Source organism: Mobula birostris, chromosome 11 (assembly GCF_030028105.1).
Source record: "Mobula birostris isolate sMobBir1 chromosome 11, sMobBir1.hap1, whole genome shotgun sequence".
NCBI classification, from domain to species: domain Eukaryota; kingdom Metazoa; phylum Chordata; class Chondrichthyes; order Myliobatiformes; family Myliobatidae; genus Mobula; species Mobula birostris.
The window spans coordinates 107,022,047-107,036,460 of record NC_092380.1 but is presented as its reverse complement, the minus strand read 5'-3'; positions in this window follow the sequence as shown (position 1 = coordinate 107,036,460).

The following is a 14,414-nucleotide window of genomic DNA, read 5'->3' as shown; positions in this document are numbered from 1 at the left end:
CACTCATCCAATGAATGGCTGACAACCTGATAAGAATCAGAGTCAGAATCAAAATCACGTTTATTATCACTGACCTAGGTCATGAAATTTGTTGTGTTGCCGCAGCAGAACAGTGCAATTCATTAAAATCATAAGTTACAATAAGAAATATAAAAAAATAAATAAGAGGAGCAAAAACAGAGAAAAAGTGAGGTAGTGTTGATGAGTTCATGGTCCATTTGGAAATCTGGTGGCCAAGGGGAAGAAGCTGTTCCTAAGATGTACAGTGTGGGTCTTCAGGCTCCTGTACCACCTCTCTGATGGCAGTAGCAATAAGGAGAGAGTATGTCCTGGATGGCAAGGGTACTTCATGATGGATTCATAATAATAATATGCTAATTCTGTCACTCTCTTCATAGATGCTGCCTGACAAAATGAGCATTTCAAAGATTTCAAAGTACATTTATTATCAAAGTATGTTAGCAGTATACAATCCTGAGCTTCATCTCCCACACAGTCACAAAACAAAGAAAACCATGAAATCTATTTAAAGAAAAACATCAAGCCTCCAACTCACAAAGAACAACTCGTGCATACGCCACAAAATAGTGAGCAAAAAAACCCAGAATATAAAGTCATTAAAACGCTCGTCAACTCCCCTGAATGGCAGTAGATATCGTGACAGAATGTCACGAGGTGTCAGTAGATTTTTGTGCAAGTCATCGAAACAGTCCAGGAATATTCAGTTCAGTTCAATCCAGCGCTGCGCTTCATTTTTTGCACTGTCCAATCAGAACAGCACAAAATAGCAACGCAAAAGAAGCAACCAGAAACCAGAACCACATCATAATGTAAACTATAGTGTCCAGTCCACAAACTGCGTCAGTTAAACCTTGCCCAAGACCCATGACTCTGACACCATCCTCTGGGAGCAACGAGGGAGAGGAAGAGAGAGTCCGATCGAACACAGGTACCTTCCTTGGGGAGCAGGAAGAGAGAGAGACCAGTCACTCAGGTATCTTCCTCTGGCAGCAGAGAGCGAGAGTAGGGGAGATACCGGTCACCCGCTGGCAGACGGCACTGAAAGACCCACTCGCCTTCTGCTCTCAGAAGGAGGGGGAGGAGAAGATTGTGGCAGGACGCAGCGTACGCAGCTGCTTCGAATTGATATTGTATTTGTGAAGTAGGATGCCGTGCACAATCCTGATTTTATGGAGACAGCCATGAGAAGCACAGAGGAACACCTGGAGAAACACCTGAAATGCCTGCTTCGCTGCCGCTGCTACTGTGCGATCGAGAATCTCCAGAAGGGAAGGCCCCAAATCTTCAATTTTGCCTATTGCCTGTTGCCGGGGTTGGGGTCGAAGCGCTCGGCAGAGATGGTGCTCGGTGTCAGAGAGCTGGTCGGATGCTCAAAGTTTTCGGACGGACTCAGAGTCAGACTGTGGTCAGATGCTTCCAGGTTGCTGCATCGGCAAGTTTGCGGTGCTGGAAGCTCATGGCAGGGAGAGTTTTCTTCCTTCTACCATTTGCGTGAGATGATGGGACTTTTGAGAGACTTTGAGACTTTTTTTTTACCGTGCCCATGGTCTGTTCTTTATCAAATTACGATATTGCTTGCACTGTTGTAACTATATGTTATAATTATGTGATTTTTGTCAGTTTTTTTTAGTCTTGGTTTGTCTTGTGTTTCTGTGATATCGTTCTGGAGGAACAAATTGAATCATTTCTTAATGCATGCATTACTAAATGACAATAAAAGAGGACTGCGTATCCTCATAATCTAATCTAATCTAATTTAATCTAATCTTACTCCATGCTTTAATCAGCGGGATTGGCGGGAAATGTAGTTGATCATGGATTCGCGCCCTGTACCCATCTCCAGGCTTCTTGGCCTTGAGGCTGTATACTTCACTTGAAACCTCACCGAACTCGCTTGGAGACAGCAAAGCACCGGATCACTCAGACAGCATGAAAACACACCGTCAAGTTGAGTCGCCTGGGATTGTACTCACTGGAATTCAGAAGAATGAGAGGAGAGCTTACAGAAGCGTAAAAAATTATGAAAGGGATAGATAAGATAGAGGCAGAAAAGTTGAGACTAGAACTAGAGGACATAGCCTCAAGATTCAGGTGAGTAGATTTAGGACAGAGATGAGGAGGAACTGCTTTTCCCAGAGAGTGGGAATCTGTGGAATTCTCTGCCCAATGAAACAGTGGAGGCTACTTCAGTAAATACATTTAAGACAAGGTTGGATAGATTTTTGCATAGTAAGGGAATTAAGGGTTAAGGGGAAAAGGCAGGTAGGTGGAGATGAGTCCATGGCCAGATCAGCCATGATCTTATTGAATGATGGAGCAGGCTCAACGGGCCAGATGGCCTACTCCTGCTCCTATTTTTATGTTCTTATGTCCAAAATCTAGATCCCAGGCTCCAGTAGTAGCAGAATTACATCTGAAAGAAGAAGAAGCAGTTTTGGGAACTCTCTAAAGGATGACACCCTTGCTTGCATTGTTTGCTGGTGCCATCTTCCCCACCACAGAACTTTCTTATTATTTCAGATTTACAGCATCTGTGAATTCTTGGCTATTTGATGCAAATGAAGGAGATGCTCAGGAAGCAAGATTTGAGATGCATGACCCAAATAAATGATGAACTCTGTTTGAGGGATTTCACCTGTTTCTATCTCTCATTTACCCAAAACATTAAAACAAGTATAACAAGACCAACAAATATATAAAAAAGGGCAAACTCACTAAGGAGTTTTAGACAATCGTGGCAGGCTTTCTCACTGTTGAATGTGCCAGGTGTCTATGAGCTATGGTCATTTATCTGCATTCACATATTATTCTACATTGAATGATAACATTCCTAACCAAGCCCTTTTAAGCTAACTGCCAAGAATTTGTTTTTAATAATTCTGCGCAATATTATTGGCACAGGAAAGCCAAAGCTCAAATGAGATTTGTAGCTTTCCAACTTTTTACTGATAGAATTTATTCTCTCAAACAGACTCTTCTGTCAATGACAAACACTACAGACCTAGCCTTCTATGGAAAATAGCCCTCATTAAATTGCAAAACGTAATGCATTTTACACAAAAGCCGTTAGGGAACAGCAGCGAAAAATGTCAAATGAATGCAAATTTTTTTGTGCAAAAAGAATTCCTCTGGAAGAACTCCACAGGTTAAGTAGCAGCTGTAAAGACAAAGGTATGGTCTACATTTCAGGTCAACAGCCTGCTTCAGGGCTGAGAGTGTAGTGGCTCTGAAACCCTGTGCCAACTAACTAGCGGGGGGTGTTCAAGGACACCTTTAATCTCTTACTGCTGGAGTCAGAGGTTGCCACCTGCTTCAAAAGGGCAACAATCATACCAGTGCCCAAGCAGAGCAGGGTGAGCTGCTTGAACAGCTACCACCCAGTGGCACTCATACCTACTGTGAAAAAGTGCTTTGAGAGGTTGGTCATGTCAAGGATCAAACCCAACCTAAGCAAGGACTTGGATCCGCTGCAATTTCCCTATCGCCAAAATAGGCCTACAACAGATGTAACCTCACTGGCTCCCCACCGGACTTCAGATCATCTGGACTATAGTAATACCTACATCATGGTGCTGCCTTTCAGTCAATCACCATTAAAACATACCATCAAAATGTAGATCACAGGCTCCAATTGTAGCAGAATCACATTTGAAAGAAGAGGATTACAGTTCAGCATTAAAAACAATCATACCCTCAGTTCTAATGAACAATTTCCAAATCCTGGGCCTCTGTACCTCCCTCTGCAACAGGATTCTTGAGACCACAGTCTGTGCAGATTGGAAATAACTTCTCCACCTCGCAGACAATCAACACTGGCACACCTCAAGGATGTGTGCTTAGCCCACAGCTCCACTCTCTCTCCATCCACGACTGGGTGGCTCGGCACAGCTAAAACATCATCTATCAGTTTTCTGGTGACACAACTATTGTTGGCAGAATTTCAAATGATGATGAGAGGGCGTACAGGAGTGAGACAGATCAGCTGGTTGAGTGGTGTCGCAGCAACATCCTTGCACTCAATATCAGCAAGATCAAGGAATTGATTGTGGACTTTAGGAAGGGGAAGTCAAGGGAGCACACACTGAATTCTGAATTGACTATATTTCTTACATCCTTCACGTACATGAGGAGTAAAAAATCTTTGTTACGTCCTGGTGCTTGGAAATTGTTGTTGTTGTTCGTCCTTCGTAGTCGAAGATGACCATGGCTTCAAAGTCAAATGGGAGATTGGTGGCTGTGGGTCCGGAGGTGACTGATGAGGCCAATCCGGGCCCTGAAGGCTCGCCCACATGTGGGACACAAGTGGGTGGGTGCTGTCGTGGCAGTGGATGCTGCTCGGGCCTTGCGCACAGCACGCTTTCGTTGCGCCTCGATGATGTGCCTGACTTCAGCTGCACGGGCTCCTGTGGTGATCTTGCTGCGCCAAGCTGGACGGTCGAGGGCAAGCGTCTCCCACGTGTTGATGTCGACACCCAGGCCTTTGAGGCAGTCTTTGTAACATTTCTTCTGCCCCCCGACTGAGCACTTACCCTGGCACAGTTCTCCGTACAGCAGCTGCTTAGGCAATCGGCTGTCTGGCATTCTGACCACATGTCCAGCCCACCTGGCTTGGGCTTTCAGCAGGAGGGTGTAGACGCTGCAGAGCCCAGCTCGTTCCAGGATTTCTGTGTCGGGGACTTTGTCCTGCCACCTGATGTGGAGGAGTCTGTGGAGACAGCTCAGGTGAAAGTGGTTGAGCTGTTTGGCGTGTCTGCTGTAGACAGTCCAGGTCTCGCTGGCGTAAAGGAGGGTGGTAAGGACCACTGCACAGTAGACCTTCAGTTTGGTGGTAAGGCTGAGTCCTCTCCACTCCCAGACGTTCTCACGGAGTCTCCCAAAGGCGACGCTGGCTTTGGCAATCCTGTTGTTGACCTCAGCATCTATGTTCACTGCGTGAGAGAGTATGCTGCCCAGGTAGGTGAAGTTCTCGACTGCCTGGAGGTTCTGGCCCTTCACCATGATGCGCGGCTCCTGGTATGGCTTTCCTGGGGCAGGCTGGTACATAACTTCGGTCTTTTTGGTGCTGATAGTGAGACCGAAGTTGTCGCAGGCTTGGAAGTAGGTACAGAGGAGATATCAGGGGTAAGTTTTTTTACGCACAGAGTGGTGAGTGTGTGGAATGGGCTGCCGGCGGCAGTGGTGGAGGCGGATACGATAGGGTCTTTTAAGAGACTCCTGGATGGCTACATGGAGCTTAGAAAAATAAAGGGCTATGGGTAAGCTTAGGTAGTTCTAAGGTAAGGACATGTTCGGCACAGCTTTGTGGGCCGAAGGGCCTGTATTGTGCTGTAGGTTTTCTATGTTTCTATCTCCATCTAAATGTGCAATTTATAGTAATTTGTAATAAATTGTATGTACAGTAAGAACAATAGAACAGTCAATGTAGCTTAGAAATACAATTGTGTCAGCGTGAATTAATCAGTCTGATGGCCTGGTGGAAGAAGCTGTCCTGGAGCCTGCTGGTCCTGGCTTTTATGCTGCAGTACCGTCTCAGCTGGAACAGTTTGTGGTTGGGGTGACACCAATGATCCTTCGGGCTCTTTTTACACACATCTTCGTAAAGGACCTGAATAGTGGGAAGTTCACAACCACAGATACACTGGGCTGTCTGCACCACTCTCTGCAGAGTCCTGCGATTGAGGGAAGTACAGTTCCCATACCAGGCAGTGATGCAGCCAGTCAGGATGCTCTGAATTGTGCCCCTGTAGAGAGTCCAGAGTATTTCAGAGCTCGTGCTGAACTTTTTCAACCGTCTGAGGTGAAAGAGGCGCTGTTGTGCTTTTTTCACCATACAGCCGGTATGTACAGACCATGTGAGGTCCTCGGTGATGTGTATGCCAAGAAATTTAAAGCTGTTCACCCTCTCAACTCCATTGATGTCAATAAGGGTTAGCCTGTCTCCATTCCTCCTGTAGTCCACAACCAGCTCCTTTGTTTTTGTAACACTGAGGGAGAGGTTGTTTTCGTGACACCACTGTGTCAGGGTGATGACTTCTTTGTCGGCTGCCTCGTTATTATTTGATATAAGGCCAATCAATGTAGTATCACCTTCAAATTTAATTAACAGATTGGAGCTGTGGGTGGCAACACAGTCATGGGTGTACAGAGAGTAAAGGAGGGAGCTTAGGACACAGCCCTGGGGGGCTCCTGTGTTGAAGGTCAGAGGGGCAGAGGTGAGTGAGGCCACTCTTACCACCTGTCAGTGATCTGACAGAAAGTCCTCATCGAGGGATCAGAAGTGGAAAGGGTGAGCAGTTTCAATTTCCTATGTGTCAATATCTCTGAGGATCAGTTCTGGCCCCAACATATTGATGCAATTACAAAGAAGGCACAGCAGCAGCTATATTTCATGAGGAGTTTGAGGAGAATTGGTATGTCACCAATGACACTCACAAATTTCTACTGATGTACTGTAGAGAGCATTCCAACTGGGTGCATCACCATCTAGTATGAAGGGACCACCGCAGAGGATTGGAAAAAGTTGCCGAAAGTTGCAGTTAGCCTCCCCAGCATCAAGACACCTTCAAAAGGTGATCTCAGAAAAAGGCAGCATCCATCATTAAGGACCCCATCACCCAGGAGAAGCCGTCTTCTCATTGCTACCATCAAGGAGGAGGTACAGGAGCCTGAAGACACACACTCAACATTTCAGGAACAGCTTCTTCCTCTGCAATCAGAATTCTGAATGGACAATGAACCCATGAACGCTATCTCAATATATTTTTCTTACTCTCTCTCTCTCTCTTTGCACTGCTTATTTGATTTGATTTTTATATATGCTTCTTATTGTAACTTACAGTTTTTATTGTTATTTACTGCAATGTACTGCTGCCACAAAACAACAAATTTCACAACATATACCAGTGCTACTAAACCTGATTCTGATTCTAAAGGATAGCCAGTTAATAGAACCAAGAGACAAAGGCTGATGATAGGGAGAACCATATGAAGAAATATAAGTGCCATGGAGCCAGGTGGGAGAAAGGAGGGCTAAAGGCAGAGACCAGTTGGTCATATAAAGGAGAGATGATGGGCAGATGGAACCAAATGGAGTAGGGTAAAGAAAAGGTGAATCAGAAGAGAAGAAACTCAGGCCGATAAGTATGTGCATGATGGGCAGGTGGTACCAGGGAGGAGAGGTGACGGGTGAATACAGAGACTGGTTGGTCATAGGTGAGGCCACATAACGGAGGGATGATGGGCAGATGGGGCAAGAGACAGGAAAGGTGAACCAGGAAAGAAGAAACTCAGGTTTATCAGGTGGGTGATGGGCAAATTGAACCAAAGGGAGGAGGATAATGAATCTAGGAACCAAAGGATAGAAGGATGGAAAAGGTGAACATAGAGAGAGAAAGAGAGAGAGATGCTGGTCAACTAGTGAAAGTGGGAAACGAAGTCAACCACTCCTTCACCTCCATAGATGCTGCTTGTCTTTCTGAGTTTTTCCAGAAGCTATGTTTTTGCTCTATAGCTCAGAATATGCAGTCTCTTGAATCCACAATTTTTGCTTGGCTTTACAAGTAGTTCAAACATTAAAATATTTTTTGGGATATAGTTCTAGCAACTGATCACATTTATATAAATTATTTTCATAAGATGTCCTTGCTGAATGTAAAATATTTTATGAATGCGAAGTATTTCCTTCAGTTGACAATATTTCTGCAAATTGTTTCCTTAAGCTCCATTAATTTTCATAGAACTTCCTTGAGTAAATTATATTGTAGAAAATTTTCCTTAAGCTAATCATACTTACATAATGTACTTCAATAAAAAGACTATATTTATATCATACAGTCTGGAGATTTTACTACATATGTACTGTAGATATACAGTGGATTCCAGTTAATTGGACTATTGGTTAATTGGGGCAGCCGTTTATTTGGGAAAACTCTGAAAGAACAAAATCTAATAGGGAAAATAGCCAGGACTCCTTTTGTTTATTTGGGATAATATGCCGCTTATTTGGGACAGGAGGCTGTTATCGAACAGTTTGAAACTAGTGTCAGCCCTGTGCACTTGTGTGGCTGTCAGACACTACCCCATGTTTAGAACAAGTGGTTTTTAAATAGAGTCAATTGTATACAGTTATGTTCAAAGAACAGTGATAGTTGGTGAAAAATAAGCAGTAAGACAATTCAGAACCGTTTTGCTCACTCTGGTTTCGAGCACTCCAGCTTGGGGATGCCAGAAACAGCAGGGAGTAAAATTAAAACAATTTCACTACTTCAACAATTTAGGAACTACAAAAAATTTGAAGGTATTGACAATCATCTTAAATATTACAATGAAAATGAAGATTTGAAGGATGCAATCATCAAAACCATTGTATGAAGGCAGTCCATTATCTGCACTAGGAATCGGTGCTGATTTTGTTCAGTTAGTCAATCAAAGCACAGGGCAGCGCACACTACATGAATTCCTCCATCGTTAACTATTAGGAACTAATGCACGGTTTTATAGTACTGTAGTGATATTGGTAATGTTCTAATTTGTTCTGTATTTGACTTAAATACATAAATTGTTACTCAGTTGAATGGTAGTTTATCTTTTTTATACCTATTTAACTATTTCCATGAAACTTTGACTAATTGGGGCAGCTGCTTAATTAGGCCAAAGTATTACAGGTCGCAATGTGTCCCAATGAACCAGAATCCACTGTATTTCAATTGATAATTCATAATATTTATGCAGAATATTTTCATGAAACTATTACATTTATATTATTTACTCCAGCTTGTCAAATGCATATAATTTATTTCTATCAGCATCATATTTATTTAAAATACCAGTCTGGGATAATATAATCATATTTTTTTTAAAGACAAGAGGGTAGCTTGGGAGAAGGTAGCACACTCAGACATGAAGGAGGGAATTCATGCATGCAGCCATGGGAAGTAGATGAGGTGCTACATGAATTGATATTCTCCAAGGAGAAGCGTATAAGGCAGCTCAGTAGCTTATCAGTTAGTGTGACACTATTACAGCTTCATAGATCATTGTTCAGAATACAATTCCCACCACAGCCTGTAAGGAGTTTGTACATTCTCCCCATGACCACGTGGGCTTCCTCTGGGAGCTCTGGTTTCCTCCCACATTCCATCAAATTGGTAAATGGTGGATGTGCTTTATTTGGCACTGGAAGTCCTCACCAGTGGCAAGAACCAGTATAAGATTAGCTTTGTTTGTCACATGTACGTCAAAACCTATCGTGAAATGCACCATTTGTTAATGACCTACACAGTCCAAGGATTATGCTAGGGCAGCCCTCAAGTAGGGGAGAGTGAGGAGAGCATGAATCGGAGTTACGGAGAAGTAGTCACCCCTAAGTTGCAGGAGGTGGGTAGCTGGGTGACTGTCAGGAGAAGGAATAGAAAGGTAAATCGGCAGTTAGCGCAGAGCACCCCTGTGGCAATTCCCCTCAATAATAAGTACACGATTTTGGATGACCTCCCAGGGGAATGCCATGGAGGATGGTTTACTGGCACTGAGTATGGGTCTGTGGTGCAGAAGGGAAAGAGGGAGAAGAGTGGTAGTGATAGGGGACTCAATAGTCAAAGGAACAGACAGGAGGTTCAATGGACGTGAACGGGACACCCGGGTGGTATGTTGCCTTCAAGGTGCCAGGGTCAAGGACGACTCGGATCACATCCACAGTATGCTGGAGGGAGAGGGAGAGCAGCCAGATGTCTTGGTACATATTGGTAGCAATGACATAGGAAAGAAAAACAAAGAGGTCCTGAAGGGAGAATTCAGAGAACTAGGCAGAAAGCAAAGAAGCAGGACCTCCAGGGTGGAAATTTCTGAATTGCTACCTGTGTCATGTGCCAGTGAGGGCAGAAACAGGATGATTTGGCAGATAAATATGAGGCTGAGAAGCTGGTGCAGGGGACGGAGATTCAGCTTCTTGGATCATTGGGATCTCTTCTGGGGGAGGTATGACCTGTACAAAGGGGGCAGGTTTCACCTGAACCCAAAGGGGACCAATATTTTCGCAGGCAGAGTTGTTAGAGCGGTTGGGGAAGGTTTAAACTAATTTGGCAGGGGGATGGGAACCAGATTGAAGCGACTCGGGATAGGACAGGTAGTAAAAAAAGCAAAGATAGCATGCAGTCAGACTGTTAGGAAGGGCAGGCAGAAATTAGGACAAAATTGCAGCCAGCAGGGTGAGTATCAGTGCATTAGGGATGCAGAATCAAAAAGTGTAGCAAGTACAGTACTCAATGTGTAATATCTCAATGCACAAAGTATAAGAAATAAGGTGGATGATCTTGCTGCACTTTTACAGATTGTCGAGTATGATGTTGTGGTCATCACTGAATCATGGCTGAAGGATGGTTGTAGTTGGGAGCTGAATGTCCAAGGTTACACGTTATTTTGGAAGGATAGGAAGGTAGACAGAAAAGTTGGCATGGCTCTACTGGTAAAGAATGGCATCAAATTATTAGAAAGATTGGAAGATGTTGAATCCTTGGGGGTTGAGTTAAGAAACTGCTATATAGAAGGTCCCTGATGGCAATTATATACAGGCCCCCAAACAGTAGCTGGGATGCCGACTACAGGATACAACAGGAAATAGTAAGGGTGTGTCAAAAAGGCAACATTCTGATAGTCATGGGAGATTTTAATGTGCAGGTAGATTAGGAAAATTGGGCTGGTAATGGATCTCAAGAGGGTGAATTTGTTGAATGCCTATAAGGTGCATTTTTCAAACAGTTTGTGTTGAGCCTAATAGCAGATCAGCTATACTGCATTGGGTGTTATGTAATGAACTGGAGGCAATTAGGGAGCTTAAGGTGAAGGAACCCTTAGGAGACAGTGATCACAATATGATTGAGTTCAACTTGAAATTTGACAGAGAGAAAGTAAAGTCTGACATAGTAGTATTTCAGTGGGGTAAAGTAAACTACAGTGGTATGAGAGAGGACTTGGCCAAACTAAACTGGAAAGAGATGCTGGCAGGGATGACAGCAGAGCAGCAATGGTGTGAGTTTCTGGAAAAAATGAGGAAGGTCAAGATAGATGTATTCCAAAACCAAAGTAATACTCAAATGGCAAAATAGTACAACCATGGCTGAAAGGAAAGTTAAAGCTAATGTAAAAGCAAAAGAGAGGGCATACAACAAAGTAAAAAAATTAGTGGGAACTTAGAAGATGGGGAAGCTTTAAAAAATCTACAGAAAGCAACTAAAAGAATCATTTGGCAGGGAAAGATGAAATATGAAAGCAAGCTAGCAAACAATATAAAAAATTAAAAAGAGATGAAAGTGGAAATAAGAAAGCTAGAAAATGAGGCTAGAGAAATAATAACGGGGAACAAGCAGATAGCAGATGAACTAAGTAAGTATTTTGCATCAGTCTTCACTGTGGAAGACACTAGCAGTGTGCCAGGTGTGGAAGGGTGTGAGGGAAGAGAAGTGAGTGTAGTTACTATTACAAGAGAGAAGGTGCTCAACAAGCTGAAAGACCTAAAAGTGCATAAGGCACCCGGAACAGATGAATTGCAACCTAGGGTTCTGAAAGAGGTAGTGTTAAAGATTGTGGCAGCATTAGTAATAATCTTTCAAGAGTCATTGGACTCTGGCATGGTTCTGGAAGACTGGAAAAATTGAAAATGTCACTTCATTCTTTAAGAAAGGAGGGTGGCAGCAAAAAGGAAATTATAGATCAGTTAGCCTGACCTCAGTGGTTGGGAAGATGTTGGAGTCAACTGTTAAGGATGAGGTGATGGAGTACTCAGTGACACAGGATAAGATGGGACAAAGTCAGCACGCTTTCCTTAAGGGAAAATCTTGCCTGACAAACTGATTGGAATTCTTTGAAGAGATTACAAGTAGAATAGTTAAAGGGGATGCAGTGGATGTTGTATATTTGGACTTTCAGAAGGCTTTTGACAAGGTTCCACAAATGAGGCTTCTTGCTGAGTTAAGAGCCTATGGTATTCCAGGAAAGTTACTAGCTTGGTTAGAGCATTGGCTGATTGGTAGGAGACAATGAGAGGGAATAAAAGGAGCTTTTTCTAGTTGGCTGCCAGTTATTAGTGGTATTCCACAGCGGTTGGTGTTGAGACCACTTATTTTCATTTTGTATATTAATAACTTAGATGATGGAATAGATGGCTTTTTTGCCAAGTTTGCGGACAATACGAAGATTGGTGGAGGGGCAGGTAATGTTGAGGAAACAGGAAGGCTGCAGAAGGATTTAGACAGATTAGGAGAATGGGCGAGAAAGTGGCAAATGAAATACAATATTGGAAAATGCATGGTCATGCACTTTGGTAGTAGAAATTAATGTGAGGACTATTTTCTAAATGGGGAGAAAATACAAAAATCTGAGATACAAGGGGACTTAGGAGTCCTTGTGCCAAACATCCTAAAGATTAACTTGCAGGTTGAGTTGGTGGTAAGGAAGGCAAATGCAAAGTTAGCATTCTTTTCAAGATGTCTAGAATACAAGAGCAGGAATGTGATTCTGAGGCTTTATAAGGCACTGGTGAGGCCTCACCTTGAGTGCTTTGAACAGTTTTGGGCTCCTCATTCAAGAAAGATGTGCTGGCATTTGAGAGGGTTCAAAGGAGGTTCACAAGGATGATCGTGGGAATGAAAGGGTTATCATACGAGGAACGTTTGATAGCTCTGGGTCTGTACTCGCTGGAATTTAGAACGATGAGGGGGTATCCCATTGACACATTTCGAATGTTGAAAGGCCTAGACAGAGTGGAAAGGATGTTTCCCATGGCAGGGAAGTCTAGGACAAGGGGGCACAGCTCCAGGATAGAGGGGCATCCACTTAAAACAGAGATGCGGAGGATCTTTGGCCAGAGGGTGGTGAATTTGTGGAATTTGTTACCACAGGCAGCTGTGGAGGCCAGGTTGTTGGGTGTATTTAAGGCAGAGCTTGACAGGTTCTTGACTGGCCATGGCATCAAAGGTTATGGGGAGAAGGCCGGGGAGGAGGGGAAAAAGGGATCAGCCGTGATTGAATGGTGGAGCAGACTTGATGGGCCAAATAGCCTGTTCCTATGTTTTGTGGTCTAAGTTTCACCATGCTTCTGGCGCCAACTTACTAACCCTAACTAACGTGTCTTTGGAATGTGGGAGGAAACTGGAGCAGCTGGAGCAACTCGCAGTCATGGAGAGGAATACAGAAAGCAGTGGGAATTGAACCCCAGTCACTGGTACTGTGAAGTGTTGTGCTAAACACTACACCACCATGGTGCACAACATACCCAACCCGATCCAGGGCAAAGTATTCCACTTGACTGCCTTCCAACCCTTACCCCAAATATGTATTGCTTCCATCCGTGAAACTCTAGCCGTACAGCGCCCCAACTACCTTACTGTAGCAACCTGCCAGAGATTACTTCATTAGCATTTCCCAAACCTTTATCAGCAATGACCCAGAAACAGCAGGCAAGCCAACCTCTGCAAGTTCCATCTAAGTCACTTTCTGTTCAAATGTGCCATTTGCCAAAGAGTTAAAATCCCGAAACCTCATCAGCCTTCCCACCTCCGCTTGAACAGCCCGTGGGGGCATCCTCAGCACGAGGACCACTACTGGCTCGAGAAGAAGGAAGCTCAGCTCCATCTTCTCAAGGTCAACAAGATTAGTCATAGTCATGGTCATACTTTATTGATCCTGGGGGAAATTGGTTTTTGTTACAGTTGCACAATAAATAATCATTCATAAAAGCATAAATAATTAAATAGTAATATGTAAATTATGCCAGGAAATAAGTCCAGGACCAGCCTATTGGCTCAGGGTGTCTGACCCTCCAAGGGAGGAGTTGTAAAGTTTGATGGCCACAGGCAGGAATGACTTCCTATGACGCTCTGTGTTGTGTCTCGGTGGAATGAGTCTCTGGCTGAATGTACTCCTGTGCCCACCCAGTACATTATGTAGTGGATGGGAGACATTGTCCAAGATGGCATGCAACTTGGACAGCATCCTCTTTTCAGACACCGCCGTCAGAGAGTCCAGTTCCATCCCCACAACATCACTGGCCTTACAAATGAGTTTGTTGGTTCTGTTGGTGTCTGCTCCCCTCAGCCTGCTGCCCCAGCACACAACAGCAAACATGATAGCACTGGCCACCACAGACTCATAGAACATCCTCAGCGTCGTCCGACAGATGGTAAAGGACCTCAGTCTCCTCAGGAAATAGAGACGGCTAAAGAACAATAGATATAGCATTGTCCATATATTTCTCATGACTAAAACACTTACAGACGTATAAAATTCCCGCCGCTGTCTGTAAGGAGTTTGTACGTTCTCCTTCTGACCATGTGGGTTTCCTCTGGGTGCTCTGCATTCCAAAGATGTACGGGTTAGCAGGTTCATTGGTCACGTGGCTGTAA